This window comes from Podarcis liolepis (assembly GCF_965112155.1).
Source record: "Podarcis liolepis genome assembly, chromosome: 5".
Lineage (NCBI taxonomy): Eukaryota > Metazoa > Chordata > Lepidosauria > Squamata > Lacertidae > Podarcis > Podarcis liolepis.
In genome coordinates, this window is record NC_139556.1 from 59,397,183 (window position 1) to 59,413,356 (window position 16,174).

The following is a 16,174-nucleotide window of genomic DNA, read 5'->3' on the forward strand; positions in this document are numbered from 1 at the left end:
GCCCCTGATTCCGCGAAGAGTGGCTCCTAGATTTGGGTAGAAGTCCTGAGATTTATATTTTCCCCAGTTTAAAAAAATTAAATCTTAAAACCCATTTTTAAATTAAAATCCATTATTTCCTTTTAAAATTTTACCGTACATTTTGTCATTCAGTTTATAGTCTCATCGACATAGTTCTTCAAAACAATAGGTTTTTTATCAACTTTTTTTTAAAGGTGAGAGCATTATTACATTATATATATATATACACACACACACACGCACACATATTTAATTATAGGCTTTAATGCAGCAAAAGGTATTTCTATGTAGTAAAACAAGTGCATACTATGATTTGACACAATATGTTACTTTTCTCCAGACTATAGTGATTTGTCTCCAAAAAGACTCCGAAAATGTACTGGGGGAGAAATGTCCATTTAAAACATTTTCAAAACTTATAAAATCGCAATAAATTCAACAAACTCCAACTTCAGCTATATATTATTACCAACATATTGATGTTTTCAATGGCATTTGGACTGCTCTTTCTGTTTTTGAGTTTCTACTAGCTCCTCCTGGTTTGATTTATTCATTCTGGCTGCTGTGATGTTTATTATGATTATGTTTACTTGTAGCTAGCTGTTAACTGTCTTGAAACACTGTAAAAAGGTAGGATACAAATCTATAAATAAAACATTCAAGTTAAATTGCCTTAATGAGCTTGTTGAATGTTGCCTGTAATATTTTTCACAAATAAAATGTGTTATCGAGGCAGAATTCAGAATTGTAATCTTGAACCACATGAGGATATGTGTTATTTAACGTTGCAAACCTAACTCCACTTACCTGGGAGTAAGTTCCTTTGAATTCAGTTGGACTTAATTCTGAATAGACATGATTAGAGTGCACTGTAAAGCAGTGTGATTGTGTGCCTCAAAACCAAAATAGTCTGGAAAATATGGGAGACAATGGTAAAGGAAATAACAGTGGTCAAAAAATCATTTGGTATGTTTATTTGGTCTTCCTGAGAACTCTGAACCATGTATGAGTCAGAGGATGGTGGTTATTCACAGTTCCATTTATATTATTTTATTTTGCCTTCCCTATTGTTACTAATAAATGACTCACATGTTCCACTTGCCCAGGGAGAGCTATCATACAGCTATTTGTTTAGAACAAGGGTCAGCAAACTTTTTCAGCACCTCAGATCTTGGGAGGGGGCTGGACTATATTTGGGGGGGGGGGGGGAATGAACGAATTCCTATGCCCCACAAATAACCCCAAGATGCATTTTAAATAAAAGCACACATTTTACTCATGTAAAAACACGCTGATTCCCAGACTGTCTGTGGCCAGATTTAGAAGGTGATTGGGCCGGATCTGACCCCCAGGCTTTAGTTTGCCTACCCATGGTTTAGAGGTAAGGAAGAAGGCAGAGCTGTTTAGTAGCTATCAGTGTATCTGAAATAGCACACACACAATGAAGTAACAGAGGGTCTGATAACTCTGCCAGAGTTTTCACCAACCTCATGCATATGGCTTAACAAATGCTTCTGTACCCTTTCAATATAAGGGTATAGCTGTCAGGCTCCTAATGTCAGCCTGATTTATGGACAGTCCTGCTGGACCCCTCTAGTCCAGCATCCTGTCCTCACAGTGACCAACCAGATGCCTATGGGACACACTGCCTATGGAGATCAGACAGGCTCCTTTACTGTACTCCTTTCAGCAGCTGCTAAAAACATTTTCATTTAGATAAGCCTACCAATATATTTAGAGTGCTGGTATGTTTTTAGTTTATTGCTTGTTTCAATTTGTTGAAAGTTTTACTTGTTTTTACCAAGACGCACCGTATATTGTTTTATTCTTTTTGTAAACCACTTTGAGGTTTTCTACAATCAAGCAGTACATCCATTTTATGAAACAAATAAAACAAAAATAAATCCACAAGCAGGATGTGGGTGCTACAGCACTCTCCCTACTTGTGATTTCCAAGCAAACAGTATTCAGAGATATATTGCCTCCAATACTACAGGTACTATACAGCCATCATGGCTTGCAGCCTTATCTTCCATTGACTTGTCTAAACTCCTCTTGTAATCATCCAAGCTGGTGGCCATTACTACATCTTGTGATGGCAAATTCCATTGTTTAACTATGTGTTGATTAAATATTTTATTTTGTCTACGGAACAATTCTAACTATGTCTACTCAGAAGTACGCTTCATTGGATGGTGTGGAGCTCTAGTGTTGTGAGAGAGGCCTAGTCACTTTCTTCATACATAATTTTGCATACATGTTTCCCTTTACCTTTCTGCCAATCCCAAAAGGCCCAAATGTTGTAACTTTTCCTCATAGGGAAGTTGCTAAAGCTCCTTGATAATTTTGCCAGCCATTTTCTGAATATTTTCCAGCTCTACAATAACTTTTTTGAGGTGCACCAATTAGAAATGTACACAGTATTCCAAGTACATTCACATCATTATGTAAATAGCATTATGATACTGGCAGTTTGGTTTTCAATCTCTTTCTTAATTCTCCCTAACATGGTGTTCACCATTTTCACAGCTGCCATACTCTGGGTCACATTTTTATCAAGCTATCCACTTTACCCCCAAAGTCACTTTCCTGGTCAGTCACTGCCAGTTCAGGCCTAATCTGTTTATGTAAAATTAGGTGGTGCTTTTTTTTTTTTACCCCATTGTGCATCACTTTTCACTTGCTTACACTGGATTGCATTTGCCATTTTAATGTCCATTCACCATGCTTGGAGAGGTCTTTTGGAGTGTCATACAATTCTTTGTTTTTACCACCCTGAACAATTAGGATTCATTAGCAAACTTGGCCACCTCATTGCTCCACATCATTTATGAACAAGCCAGTTGTAAAGCTGTAGGTGGACTTACCCTCATCCCTGGAAAGTCTACTTGCATGATAATATGCTTGTTGATAACCTTCCCCCACCTGGAATGGGCATTTCTGAAAATATTAGTAATTTTAATCACTGTGTCATTCACCTGCTTTCAAGTCCAACCTGTGAGTAAGATCCATTGAATTCAACACCACATACTTCTGAGTAGGCATAGATAATTGGAATGAAATAAAGAGTGCCACATGATCAGTGAAACATTTTACTGTTTACACCAGGTATCACAAACCTGAAAAAAATTACATTTTGGGCATTTGTTTTTCTTCACAGGATTACTGCAGTCTATATGCAGTCTTCCTTTGCAAGAAAGGAGCATTATTTATTTTTATCCATGTGAATGCTACAGGTTTGATCCACACTGCAAAGTCTAACAAATAATATTGAAGGATAATAAGAAACCTGCCATTAAAAGGTTGCATTAATCAGGTAATAGTCACAGGCTAATGAAATAACACCTTTTTCTGGAGCTTCATCTATATTGTTCATATGTTAATTGGTTCCTTCTTTGCATAATAACTGTAGATAGCTAAATTACCTCAGCTGCTTAATGTGGCTGATAAAATTAGCTAATGGCAGCTACTTAGCTAAAAGTAACAAGAGGACCTATGTGATTACACTTACAAAGCTGTTCAGTTACAATGTTATAGCAAAAGGTGTATGTACTTGTTACTATTAGGTGGAAGAATAGCATGGTTAATGCTGGTTAATTGAAAATCTAGTGGAAAATCTCATTAAGTAATATTTTAGCAAATCAGAAAATAGTAGTTTTAGGTATTAATTTTAATACAAAGCTCTCTGATATACTTTGGTCTTACAATTATACAAGGTAGGTCTCATCTCAATTCTTATTTCATGACTACAGATATTAAAACGTTATAATTTTCTTATGGCTCCCTACTGAGTACATTGTTGAGCTGAACTTTGCAACCAGGACTCCCAAGTTCATAGCAATATAGTTAAGAAGAGCCTTTTTAGAAAAAAATAACTTTATTAGTCTTTTCTAGGAGGAATTGTTATGTCTCTCTTAACAGTTATGATCTACCCACATATTCAGCAGCAGATCTTCCCGACCTGTATATGTGGTAATGGAGAAAACTTCATATAGCTGCTAAAGGCGGCTAGAAAAAAGGAAGCAACAATAAGGTGAACCAGTAGTATTTTCTGGACTGTAATGGATAAAAGAATCAACTTGTGTTGATTTTGTTTCAAACTATGATGACTAGAGGCAAAGGGGTAGGGGAGATTTGTTGAGGAAGGGCCAGGGCCATCTTATCCATTGGGGTTAGTGGCGCCCTGCGCCACGGCATCCGCCCATCAGGGGAACCCAGCAGCGGTAGTCTGGGACCGACCAGGAAGAGCTGCGAGGGCATGTTGGGCAGCGGCAGCAGCTCTTCCTATGGCCAGCCGTGCTCTCTCGCTTCCTGCCTGGGAGAGGAGGCAGCAGCAGCGGCGGCGCACAAAGCTACATTGCACCCTTCTCCCTCCTGCCCACCCTGCGGCAGTAGTGGGACTGCTGAGGAAGCCTGCGCGGCAAGCGAGCCTCAAGCTGCCCAGCGCAGGGGGAGGAGAGGACAGGGAGGGGGAGGGGTGCTGAGAACGTCTCCCCCCGCCCCTTCCTTCAAGGAAAAAGGTGGAGGAGGGATTCATTTGGGGCGGTGGGAGGGAAAAGCTGAAGGGGGGCGCACTACCATTAGGACTCAGTTCGGAGGTAAGGATGGACTCGAGAGTGTGCTCTCCATGCAGTTAGTGGTTAAAAACAAACAAACACCAACAAAAAGTCCTTTAAAGACAGGGGCGGGTTTTAAGGTCCTATTAGATTCAGCAGGGCTTACTCTCAGGTAAGTGCAGTTAGGGCTGCAGCCTTTGTGACCCAAGTTTTGTGTCCTTTTTAGGTTCAGGATGTCACTGCTTTACACCCACCCCCGCACCCCACAATATTTGAAAACGCCAGCTTTGTACTTAAACACAAATTGGCCGAGAACTTCATTCTCTGTGTCTTTATCAATTTATTTAAAGAACAACAAACTGGTGATTGCTTTAACTTTTTGATATGTGGTGATTTGAATCATGAGGATGAATTAGAAGAACTGCTGAGTCTTGAATGAGTCTTGCTTTGGAATTGAGGACTTAGATTTTCTTCTGCCTTTTCATTTCATTTTGTTCTAAGGGCTTGTTAGAGATAATGTGTAAGCGTGGTGTCAGCTCCCTTTAAAAAAAAGGTAAACTCTGGGAAATGGGGGGGGGGGCGCAGAGGGATATTTGCACTACTGCGCTGGATATGCTTAAGACAGCCCTGGGAAGGGCTACAGCTCAGTGGTAGAGCAATTGTCTCCAGTTCAATGCTGTGCGTCTCCAGGTAAGGTTGAACGAGACTCCTATCTGAAATCCGGGAGAGCTGCTTGAGTCAGTAGACAAAATTGAGCTAGCTGGATCTGTGATTTTTTACTTGGTATAATGCAGCTTCCTGTGTTCCTCAACACCTAAGAGTTGTGTAGAACAGCGGTCAGCAAACTTTTTCAGCAGGGGGCTGGTCCACTGTCCCTCAGACCTTGTGGGGGACTGGACTGTATCTTTGGGGGGAGGGAATGATGCAAGAGCCCCACGAGCCCCAGTGGCTGCTTACCTGTGTCTTGTGAGCGGAAGGGGCTGGCGGCAGGGGAGACAATGAGCAGCGTGCGAAAGAGCTCCGGAGAGGGGCTGCTTAAAATGGCAGCCGCTCAAGCACTGCTGCTGCTGGCACCAACAAAGCCCAGCCCCCTTCCTCCTCTAGGCAGGGCGGGGAGAAGCCAGGAGGAAGCACCACCACCGCCAGCGTGTGAGGGAGAGGGAAAGAATGCGTGCACTGGCGAGCCACGTGGGGATTCTCGGACCGTCCGTGGGCCAGATCCAGAAGGCAATTGGGCCTGATCCGGCCCGTGGACCTTAGTTTGATGACCCATGGTGTAGAAGATGGCACTTCGACAGGTGTAGTTTATCATATAGGAATGAATCACACACACTCTCTATTTTTCTCCTAAAGATGGAGAAACCGTGTTCTCCTTAACCATTGATCCTGTTTCCTGGATAGATCTTAGCAAGTGATATTAGCATACATCAGAAACATTCTAAATTGGCATTTTATTGGTCAGTCACCTGTGTTTCATCTCCCACTATTGTGTGCAAGAAGTCTTAAAACTTTCTCTTTCAGCTTTTCAGTTTAGAAAATACTTTGGCTCCAGAGTCAATGGCAAGATACACTACAATCCATACAGCCCACTTGAGTAGTCCCACATATTTAAATTGCATTTATGTAGTGTAAATAGCTTGCTGTTTAAAACATCAGCATTCATGATGGCATGTATAATCTGAGCTTCCTGCATCAACGTAAACTATCTGGTGCACTTCAGAGTAAGCAAATGTTGAAACATCATCTCTTTTCTCTGCCTTCAACCCCCCACTTCTAGTGTTAGGCAAGTATCCAAGCATCTGTATAATCTATGTGGTTTGGTGGAAATGAAAAATATACTAGAATCATTGTTCCCACAACAAGACATTCTCTAATTTGAGTGCTCTCTCCGGTTGTGTTGTATTGCACCTGTGGCTGGGAAGCCTTGCTATCAACAGCACGCAGGAGGGAGAGGATGCATATATGAGGAAGTTGCCAGGAGTGGTGAGGGGAGGAGAGATAAGGGAAAAGTACTGTTGGTGGTTAGGATCTTTGAGGAGGCAACAGGATTAAGAGGATGAGGCAAAACAGTGGTGCTAAAGGTTAAGATCTTAAGGGACAGAAAGATGGGTGAACCCAGACAGTAGAGGAAGGAATATGTTCCTTCTTGTCTCCCCCCCCCCCCAGTGGGTAGGGGATGTTATGTATATACATATCAACCAAAACCTTGGCTGCAGGCCTCTGGTCTCTGTTTATGTTGGGTTGTACCGGTATTTATTTTCTTTGGCCTGGTAGATGAAGCTTTTTGCATGCTACTAATGCTGTGACTTGTTTGTTCTGTCGTTCTTCTGACGAACTGCAGTTTGTAAGCTTGTTTCTGGAAACCATTCAGCTGTGTAACTTCATCCTTGACTCCTCTAGGTGCTAAATGGTGCTGTGTTTTTCTTTCTATACTATCCGGTTTGGGGGAATATGTGTGTGACGCCAACTCCCACAAATTTAAGAATTGCCCCAAACAACTTTTTAAAAAAACAAAAAAACACCTGTTAAACACCACTGATAACTGCAAAGGAAAATGAAGACTTTCAGTTGATAGTAAGTTCTGTCTCCTTCAGTTGTATTCTCCAAAACTGCCCTTCAGTTGATAGTAAGTTCTGTCTCCACCTTTTTAATTCTCCAAAACTGCTACATATGAGACACTAGCAACAGAAGGGTTGGGGGGGGTTGGGGGGTGAGAACTATCAGGGGGAGTCTTGGTCAATCAAGAAAGATGGTTAAATCTGCTCAGGCTTAATGATGAACATACAGTCATGCAAGAGGGGGGAAAAACTTTTTTTTAAATGGTGGTGTGTGCGTCGTGCATCAAGCCCAGACACAGAAAAGTGAAGAAGCAGTGTGTGGCCATCTGTGTAATGAGATGCCTATGTCTGGGGATCTAATCAAGAGACAAAAAGCAGAATTTAGAAGCTTATGCCCTCTCCTATTTGGGGAGGTCCAGCTTGTGCTCCAGTTGTGGCAGTGCTAAAATCATGGGAGAACACAACTCTCCTTGGCTTGGACCAATCCCTTGCTGAATGATGAGGTAATAGACTGCAGGCAGGGGGATCATATTTTTAAAATATGCTTCTCAACTTTTTAAAAATAAAAAACACACCTTACTGCATGTAGAAAATATTGAAGAAGAGAGCCAGGGGTATCCCCAGTCCTTCAGGAAGCACAGACACTGATTTATTGTTAACAGCATACATTGATAGGGATAACCAGGCACTGACCAGAGCCATCTCTGTCTCTGGTGCATTGGTGTTTGAAGCTGTGTGTATATGCCAGGCATATGCAAACTCCAGCCCTCCAGATGTTTGGGACTACAATTCCCATCATCCCTGACCACTGGACCTGTTATCTAGGGATGATGGGAATTGTAGTCCCAAACATCTGGAGGGCCGGAGTTTGCCTATGCCTGGTATATGCCATATATATCCTGTAGTTTCTTGAGAAATACTGCAGTTTGATGTGTTTTCCATCAAGCCAGCTGCCGTCCAATTTGAAATTGTAAGCCACATTCACTGCACAGTTAAGCTGAGGTTTGGGATAGCTATTGCTCGTGTGCGGATGATAGTTTAATGGGGAGCAGTTCTGGGGCATTGCAGGCATGGGGAAAGCAAATAGGTAATGTGCATCTGGTGAAGACATCCCCACCCTCTCTGGTGTGTTCAGCAGTATGCCAACGTCACTTGAAATGCAGCAGGGAGAAGTGACCTGACTGCATTTTAAGCCACAAATGTATGCACAGCCATAGATAGGGGAGGAGGCTGACCCTATGCTTCTTACCTGAATTTATGCGTCATACCTGTGCCTGTTGCTGTCTGCCTAGAAACCATTCTTCCTTGGAACATGGCCTGAGTTGGTCGGTGCTAGGAGCAGTGGTTACTACAATAGAGCCTGCCTCTTCTTCAGAAGAGTTGTGCCTGAATCCCTGCAGCAAGGGACCAAGCTTCTGCTAAAAAAAAAAGCAAGGGGGAGCAAAGTAAGTGGAGCCCTTGAGACTCTCCCAGCTGGGTTTTCCCCCCCTCATTCAAGTGTCTGCACCTGGTTGCTATCCATTTCTGTGTTCTTTTCTCCCAACAACAAAGCTTGAAATCTGAGCTTGAGGGGAGAGAACCGTTGAGGACTAAAGAGGCAGCTAATTATGTTTCCTTGCCTACCTCCCGGGCTGTGCCAGAGACACTAAATGTTCAGCAGTTGCTGGTGTGCCACCCCAGGAGTTGCTAGCACTGTAACCGGCTTCAGTCTCATGGAATCCCTTCTTCCTACTCCTTCCTAGGAAACTTAAAGGGCACAGACCTTGAATACTTTTTGTAGACCAAAGTGGAATTATCAGGTACGAGGGAGACGGCATGTGTGATAGGAGAGAGAGAGAGAAGAAATGGGAGCATGTTGTTGAGGGTTAGATTTGTAGGATCTTGGAGCAGGTGAAAAGTTGAGTAAACAATCGGGCAAAAGTATTGGCTTCAGGTCTTAGGTCTGTTCAAATCTGTTTGATTTTCATATTGGAAGTGACTGGCATTTGATATCTAATTAGCTGAAAAGGTATATTTTCTCCTTGATGTAAAATAACATTGTGGACAATGAGAGGGGCAGAAACGTTATAGCTGTCCTCATTTGGCTGTCGTAATCCAGAGGCAGATCTATGGCAGCCGCAGCAGCTCCTCAGCTTCTGATGGTCATCTTTGTTAGTACCAGGAGATGGAGTTGGTTCTTATCTGCTACATCCAAATGGAGCAGCTATAAGGGTGCTCTTTGCAGGGTGATATATTATTGCAGTGACCTTGACATTATGGAAGTTCTCCCCAAAGAGACAAGGAATGGACAAATTATTCAAATTTTTAAGTGGGCTATATTTTGGGCTGCTGCTGCTGCTTCATCAAGACTTATTTTAGAAAGCTGTTTGATAATAGAAAGTATTTATATTTTCTTGGAATTTATTTTGCTGATCATTCATTTTGATTGACCTATGTTCTTAAATATTTTGCTATTAAAATTGTTTTTGAATTATAGTGTGCTTATGAGTGGTAAACTGGCCTTGGGTGGACTGTGTCCCTAAAGCAGGCATCCTCAACCTGCAGCCCTCCAGATGTTTTGGCCTACAACCCCCATGATCCCTAGCTAACAGGACCAGTGGTCAGGGATGATGGGAATTGAAGTCCAAAACATCTGGAGGGCCAAAGGTTGGGGATGCCTGCCCTAAAGGCAGCCTATAAATAAATCTACAAATAAAACAGTTTTTAGGGGTAGTAGAACACTTTGGCAGACACCCAGATAATTACTTGTCTTGTCCTGGCTCAGTTTATTAAGGCCTGAAAATACTTTTAAAATCACGTTCTCTGATGTGCATAAAATGAAGTATCTATTTGAATTGCCTTGCAGCAATCTCTGTATCCTGGCAAAGCAGGAGAGTGTAAATAGACAGCTTTATAAAACTCTGTGTGTGAGAGAGGGGGAGGTGAAGCTTGCTAGTTTCTGCTTATCCAGCAAGACCATTATGGGTCGGCAAGGCTTGTCCCAACGGGTTCCAAAGCCACTTAAGTATTATAGTATATTGTTTTAGGCACATGCTATTGTGAAAGCTCCGTTTCTAAGAAGTGTGTGTTTGTCTTGTGTGGCCAGGCATGTGATAAATCCTGGTATGCATCACACTCTTAAAAGAACAGCAAGCCTCTCTCAGTTTGACTTAGCTTCTGCAGGCCCATGAGGACAGATAACGAAAGTGTGTAGCTAAATATGTCGCTTTACCACAAGCGATGGTAAACTTTTGTAATGAATCCGCTTGTGCACATTTGCCTTTGCCACAGTTCAGCACCTCTTACATTTGTCTCAACAGCTTGGCAGGAACCAGATGTGAGAAAGTGATGCTTGCTTGAGAAGAAATTGTATGCGCCTTCTCCCAGTATGGCTCTGTACTATCCAACTATGATGCAGACCTTGCCTTATAACTATCTACCTCTTGGGCCAAGTCGACCATCAGATACTGCACACGCCCCCATGATCCCTCCAGTCCAGATGCACAACTTCTACAACAGGCCTCTCGCTGTGATTATGGACAATAACAACGGTTACAATGTAAATCCAGCAAACCAAATGGAGTACCATCACATCCATGGTGCAAATCCTTACTTCTATCCTTACCCTTTCTGGTACTACCCCCAAGTGAGCCCTCTTCCTCTGTACAACCCCTATGCTAACTATCCTCCTTATGCAGCCTACCAAAGACCAGGCTGGGATGTGTGGCCTGAGGGATTCACCTTGAGAGGAGAGCTCCATTGGGGTAAGCTTGAGAGGATTGTGGGGCCTAGGAGAGACTTGCCGGAATTTGTGAAAGACGATCTCAGAAGGGTCTATGGCACCTATCCAAGGACGGATGTTACCATAACATACCACAGTGGGGAATTTATTGTGAAAGGGGACCCTAGAGTTGGAGAACAAGAATACAGGGTAGAGAAGAGAATCATCCGAAATGAACCCACCCCAACTGCTAGTGAAGCTGAGGACAGCAGTGAAGACCGCAATAGGAAGAAGAAAAAGAAATCAAAGAGATAATGAAAGTGGTTCAAATAATACTGACTGAACATGTATCCCTCTGTTTAGACCTAAGATCTGGCGGCAATGATACCGAAAACTGAAAGAGATTTTTCTGTGACATTTTTATAGGTTCCAATAACTTTCTTAGTAGCTGTTGTATACTCACTAATGTGCACACATACTTTTCTCTTGTGCTAATAGGAAGATGTTGCTCATTTTGTCAACCCCTGCTCTTTTTTTGAGTGACTCCAAATGAATGCCAGTAGTGCAGCCTTTCAATTGGATCAACCCAAAATCTACTTATAAAAAATGATTATGGATTTCTGCTACATTATCTTCCTAGTAGTACGTTACCATTTTGCACCATAAATTCTTCCTGCCTCCCTCATTGTTGGAGGGATCTCTTTTCTTTCTTTCCTTCCCCCACCCCTGGCCAAACATTGGCTACTTTAAGTTAATGTCCATAGAGTTCACTATGGAATTATTCAGAAACTGAACCCGAGGTGACAGTACAAGGTGATGGTATACTGAAAATCTGGTCACACTGTGACAATGGACACACAACATACATAAATAGGATCAGACTACCTTTATTTTTAACCTCAGCACAGACAAACCTATTGTGAATTCCACCTTCTGTAATATGTTTTAAGCCATTTGTGATTCTTTCCTAGTGAGATGAACAATTGCAAAGAGTTCTGCTTGGCCACCAGGTTGCACTTTGTATATATGCAAGACATAGAGCATTTTAAATAAAGGAAAACAAGCATGTTTTACTGTGTGAACATTTCTTTGTGATAACTTATTGTAAGTAGGGTAGAAATGACTGCTTGACATAAATAGTGTTGTTTATTTGTGGGGTATCTGCATGTTTTAAAGAAGGAAATAATTCCTGTCCTATCACCAAACTGTGAAGTGCAGATGTTGTAGTACAGCATAGCATAAGATTATCTCTTCTGCTAGTTTCAAGAAGTACACAGAGTTCAGGAATGAACAAGAGGACGGGTATAGTTGTAAAATACAAATAATAATACTATGACTTTGACCCATGCACTAATCTTTTGAGTTCCTCCCTAATGTGGCTATACGTACTTATCTTAGAGCAGATGGGAAAGCTCTGTAAGCTTCATGGTGCAGAAGGATGGGTGCCTGATAACTATTCATGGTGCTGTATGAAAAGAGTAATGCCTAAAGACTGAATTTTACTAAATATACCCTGTTTGATTAAGCATATGGATCCATACATGGGACAATATTGGGGTGGCCAAGCTTTTCCTTCAGGCCATGTATAAGATTGAAGCCTTTTAAAGTGACAATTGTAAGGATCAAAGTTAAATTCAGTGGGACATGGGAATAAACATGTATAGGTTTGGGTTGCACATCTAAAGTATTGCCTTTTAACCTAACAATGTTAACTTTCTCAGTCATTGGTTTCAGACTAACTTGTATGCAGATAGTCACACTCATCTACTATTTTTACACAGAGATGCCACCCATGTTTTGGCAAATAGTAATAATAATAATAATAATAATAATAATAATAATAATAATAATAATAATATTTTATTTATACCCCGCCCTTCCCGGTTCAAAAACCGGGCTCAGGGCGTCTAGCAACAAATTTAAAACACTTTAAAATACTTAATTATAAAAGCAGCATAAAATAAAGTATAAAAACCTGAATAACAATATAATTCAAAAATCAATTAGATAATCCCCGGGGCTAGCTGGCTGAATTGGTCCTACTTGGGCCAGTGAGGAGGCCAGGGGAGAATTAGCTGTGGGGTCTCAGAGCGGGTGATTTCATAAAAGGGGAGGGGGAGGGAAGAGAAGAGAAGAGAAGAGAAGGGAAATAAAAGATCAGGCTGAATTCCAATTAAAGGCCAGGCGGAATAGCTCTGTCTTACAGGCCTGACGGAAGGAGGTTAAATCCTGAAGGGCCCTAGTCTCATGGGACAAAGCATTCTACCAGGTCAGAGCCATCACTGAAAAGGCCCTGGCCCTGGTGGAGGATAGTCTGACTTCCTAGGGCCCGGGACCTCTAAACTATGGTTATTCATGGACCTTAAGGTCCTCTGCAGGGCATACCAGGAGAGGCGGTCCTGTAGATACGAGGGCCCTAAGCGAGTATAGGCAACACACATTTTGTGTGTGTTCAAAGAATGCACGACTGTGACACGTGGGGTGTTTTGGACCCAGAAGAGGGCTTATACAGTGGTACCTCACAAGACGAATGCCTCGCAAGACGGAAAACTCGCAAGACGAAAGGGTTTTTTGTTTTTTTTGAGCTGCTTCGCAAGACGATTTTCCCTATGGGCTTGCTTTGCAAGACGGAAACGTCTTGCAAGTTTGTTTCCTTTTTCTTAACACCGTTAATACAGTTGCGACTTGACTTCGAGGAGCAACTCATAGCACGCGGTGTGGTAGCCTTTTTTGAGGTTTTTGAAGACTTTGGTGATTTTTGAAGCTTTTCCAAAACTTTTCCGACACTGTGCTTCGCAAGACGAAAAAAATCGCAAGACGACAAAACTCGAGGAACGAATTAATTTCGTCTTGCAAGGCACCACTGTACTGCATCATACTGTCACTTTTAAAAGGTAAAGGTACCCCTGCCCATACGGGCCAGTCGTGTCCGACTCTAGGGTTGTGCGCCCAACTCACTTAAGAGGCCAGGGGCCAGCGCTGTCTGGAGACACTTCCGGGTCACGTGGCCAGCGTGACGAAGCTGCTCTGGCGAGCCGGCACCAGCGCAGCACACGGAAAAGCCGTTTACCTTCCCGCTATAAAGCGGTACCTATTTATCTACTTGCACTTAGGGGTGCTTTCGAACTGCTAGGTGGGCAGGAGCCCACTGTCACTTTTAGGCTGATGATATTTCTCTGTAGAAAGAGGAGGTGAGTGGATTATAAGATAATGTCAAAGTGCAGGTGTGGCAACATCACCTTAGCTCCACCCAGGTTAACTTGGGGTGTGCATGCATGCAGCTGCTTGAATAGGAGAGCCACCTAAAAAGGATAATCCACATAGATGGCAAACGTTCAGCTACCGTATATTGGCTTATGGTTATGTGTCTTGACGGATCCCCTTGATGACACACATGATAACACACAAGAGTGAACTCGGCAGCTCCTGGAGTTTAGTTGCTGTCTAGCTGTAGAACTGAATCCACGGGGCGTTTCAATTGTTCCCAAAGCCTATGGAATTCAGTTCTCAGAGCTAGGCAGCCATGTGGGACTCCTGCTGGTTGAAGCGGCCATCTGTAGGAGAAAGCCAGGTGCAATTATATTACTAGAGATGTCAAAACTCTTAATATGACAACATAGGTGAAAAACTAGTTTATCGGTAGCATTAAAAAGAGAGACCACCCAGTATCAACTGCTAGCCATGGTGGATTCTATGCTCTGTCTCCACAGTCAGAGGCAGTGATGCTTCTGAATATCAGTTTCTGGAAACCACAGGAGGGGACAGTGCTCTTGGGCTCAGGTTCTGCTTGTGTATTTCCCATAGACATCCGGCTGGCCACTGAGAACAGGATGCTGGACTTAAATGGGCCATTGGCCCAACCCAGCAGGCTCTTTTTATGTTTTTAGTACTTTTAAAAATAGGAAGTGTACAGGTTCCCCATCCCCTGCTACTGCAGAGGGTGAGAACCTTAAATCTTAGAATTTTTCTTTGTCCTCCCATGTATTTTAAGCATGTCAAATTCCTGGTCTGCTTTTGCCCTCCTTTTTTACCCATCCCACTGACATCTTCATCAGTCTGTGTTTAAACCACTCAGCTACAGACTTAATGGCAAGTCTGCCTGACTTCTGCCTCCTCTTAGGCCCTGGGTTTTTTTCTCCACTAGGACAGAAATGAAACCTGCTGATTAAAAATAAATTGTGAAATCCAGGATTTTTGTACAGCTGTGATTGGGCAGTCATGTTGTATCTCTTCCACTCCCACTAAAACAATGGCAACAAAAAAGTTGCTGTATTTTGTGTTCAACATTTTTGAACACAAAAATGTTGTTGTCTCTCCAGATGAGTTACTCTTAAAAAACAAAAAACTCAACAACCCTGTGTACTCATTGGTGTACTCACTGACCTTCTGGAAGATCATAGGGCTAGTTCTTGTTTGTTACTATTTCAGTTTATGAGTATACATACTTCTAAATACACTGGTACCTCAGGTTACATACGCTTCAGGTTACAGACTCCACTAACCCAGAAATATTACCTCGGGTTAAGAACTTTGCTTCAGGATGAGAACAGAAATTGTGCAGCGGCGGCACAGCGGCAGCAGGAGGCCCCATTAGCTAAAGTGGTGCTTCAGGTTAAGAACAGTTTCAGGTTAAGAACAGACCTCCAGAACGAATTAAGTTCTTAACCCGAGGTACCACTGTGCTTTGTGGTCTCTCAACTAAGTAGAAGTCCCTACCTTCTTATTTTTGGGTGGCTACAGGATTACAGGATTACATGTTGCTATACAAATAATGTTCTTGTACCTTGCTTTTGGTACAATGGTATCATCTTATTGTCATATAAAACAGGGACTCCTCAGAATGTCTTCAGCCAGCAGAACCTCTAGTGCTGTAAATATTCCAGCATTAAGCATCCCCAAGGAGCTTCAAAAATACAGAGCAGGGAAGGGCCTGGTCTATAAGTTTTGAAAATGTAGTTGCCGGCTGAAAAAGTTTTCCCCAGCAGCAGAAATATTTCCAGATTGGTGGGGGCCAGAAGGATAGGTTGCTTGATGAGATGGCTTCAGAAATCCCAGAATAACAGAAACCTGGGGATTTAGCTATTTTACTGTATGTATGCCTGAAGAACCTCTCTTCAGATGATGCTTCTTAGGCTTGCTAGGGCAATGCAGCAAGAAGATTCTCATCTAACATCAAGGATATTTTGGATCAAGTGAGATGCATGCAACTCTTCTTCACCATCATAAACTCTATGATAATCTGTGTGTACTGGCCTGCGAGGCCATTTTGCAGCTGAAGGTAAAGGGCAAGATGCCCCGCTCCCCATTCTATGCACAGAAGCAAAATGTGGGTTGAATCT

The 16,174-nt window shown here is 42.4% G+C and overlaps 1 long non-coding RNA gene across 2 annotated transcripts; it reads left to right on the forward strand.

Moving 5' to 3' along the window:
- The first annotated feature begins 136 nt into the window (after positions 1-136).
- On the forward strand, positions 137-11,905 carry LOC310707757. 2 transcript variants are annotated; one of them, XR_014526719.1, is made up of 4 exons: positions 137-215; positions 618-651; positions 3,943-4,054; positions 10,435-11,905. It is a non-coding gene; the product is annotated as an uncharacterized lncRNA (long non-coding RNA). The 2 variants fall into 2 exon arrangements; XR_014526720.1 differs by lacking the exon at positions 618-651.
- Positions 11,906-16,174: the final 4,269 nt, after the last annotated feature.